Source organism: Trachymyrmex septentrionalis, unplaced genomic scaffold (genome assembly GCF_001594115.1).
Source record: "Trachymyrmex septentrionalis isolate Tsep2-gDNA-1 unplaced genomic scaffold, Tsep1.0 scaffold50, whole genome shotgun sequence".
NCBI lineage: Eukaryota > Metazoa > Arthropoda > Insecta > Hymenoptera > Formicidae > Trachymyrmex > Trachymyrmex septentrionalis.
Window position 1 is genome coordinate 117,528 of NW_017305673.1, and position 2,172 is coordinate 119,699.

A 2,172-nucleotide genomic window follows, 5' to 3' on the forward strand; every position below is an offset into this window, starting at 1 on the left:
AACTAATTATCTTTATAATTAATTAAATCGCAATGAAACTTTGCGTAAGTTACTTTGAATATTTAAAGAATTTACAAAAAAGATTTTTGTCATTATTAAAAACAATTTTAATTTTTAACAATAAAAATGATAACAAAATAAAATAAATAAACGACAAAAATGTGTTATTAAATAAAAATGTAATCTTATTCACACAACATTCATATGTATAAATTTAATTTTCTTTGCAAGGATTGTACGTGTGATACATCCTTAACCTTCGATTACAGTTTCGGGTTTTTTGGACCTGAAACGAAAATATTTTACAATCTGTATGATTACACAATACTATGAGTTTCTAAAAAAAAAAAAAATTGTAGATTTAAAAAATTTTTAATTTTTCCCTAGAAAAAAATTTTTGATTAAAACTAAACGAGAGGTTCTAATATCAATTGGAATTCTGATTATTTCAATTATAATTATAATAGATTCAGAAATTTTTTATTTGTTTATTTTTGATTAGAGAATTCCAATTAATGCAATCAGACTCTTCCCAGTGATATCAATCGCCGTAAGGCGGTTCACTTGTACAATATTCTGTACTCCAAACAGGACGCTTTAGAACTTAGGTATAGTTTTCATAACTGTAGTTAATAATACAGTTCTGTTAGGTAATTAGATAAATGCATCGATATGCGAGTGTTTATCTTGGAATTTTGGTTCGTACATAATATATTTCGTACGTTAGTATCATTGAACGTTGTTAGCATTACAATATATGTATGCGCATAATAATGCATTTCGAATGTGTAAACCTACCAGCTTAAAGTTTCAAATATCGGGAAAAGCCAGGCAAATCAAACAGATCACGATTCTCGAACGTCGGTAATCGATGTATTCTCGTTAATTGCACGCGCAATTATTGAGGTACCTAATAATAGCGGTATATTATGTGGCTTTAACTACCGTATGCTGTTACGTTACGTTCAAGTCCCGAGCATGTACGTTCCAATTAATATTTCGTGACTCGACGCAGTCAAGTAACCTATGCAAAAATAAGGATTTATTGACGATTGCGATGACATATCTACCGATAATAATATGCATACGTATATCGCGATGATTGTAATGACTGCCTCTGAATGAATTTTTATGAACAGGGATTATGTCAAGAGAATATATTTACACATATAACACACAGTTATAGAAATATATTTTGCATTTTTTTACAAGCATTGCCACACATAACGAATCTTACTGAATATTTACAAAATTTGAGAATGGGACAATATATAAAATGTCATGCAATATGCAACATTTTAATGAATTGTATGTATTATAGCGGGTTTCAGAACGAACATTAATAACGCTTTGTGTAGGAAATATATAGATTTTGTACACTTAGGATAAAGGATAAAAATCGATTTGTATAATTGGATGTAACATAAAATTGTCGAAACTGGCATTTTTTAACATAAAGATTATATATGTATATATATATTGATTACACATATATATAATATATGTGTATATATTATATACATATATGTATAATCATATACACATATATTATATATATATAATATAAAACATAAATAATAGAGAACATATAGGCATATACACAAATTGTTTCTTGCACAAGTCATATATTTAAAATTAATTACATGTAAAGGTTTTGGTCAAGTCGTGATCATCATCAATACAATCAAAAGAAAGCGAATGTTAAATAATAAAATAACAAAATAAGTTGTCGCAGTAGAAAATTTGGAAAAACTAATCCTGTTTCCCTGATCTCTTTTACAATAAATTAAGGATTTATTCTTGATAATTTGTATATTACAACACGGGATTACTAGATTCCGTGTTTTCACAATTATCAAATATAATACGATAATGCAATGCTGAATATGTTTGAAGAATATTTACATAAATAGAAAAATATTCTTTACGATAGTAAGACTGTGTATGTACGAGAATTCATGTAATTATAGTGACATTGGACAATATCACGATTTGAAATGTTTTTAAGTATATGTGCAAAAAACAACTTGTATATGTGGCTGTATGCTCTTTATTATGTATGTTTTATGTTATCAAGCCATCTCTAATAATTTTGTTTTATAAAAATTTTAATAACACAATATAATTTGTAATACGTAAATACACATATATATATATATATATATATATATA

General features: G+C 26.5%; 1 protein-coding gene across 1 annotated transcript in view; it reads left to right on the forward strand.

The window, feature by feature from the left end:
* The window catches only part of LOC108751623 (muscle M-line assembly protein unc-89-like), a 38,670-nt gene that overhangs the window by 2,927 nt on the left and 33,571 nt on the right, over window positions 1–2,172 (forward strand). The gene's annotated exons all lie outside the window — the stretch shown is intronic.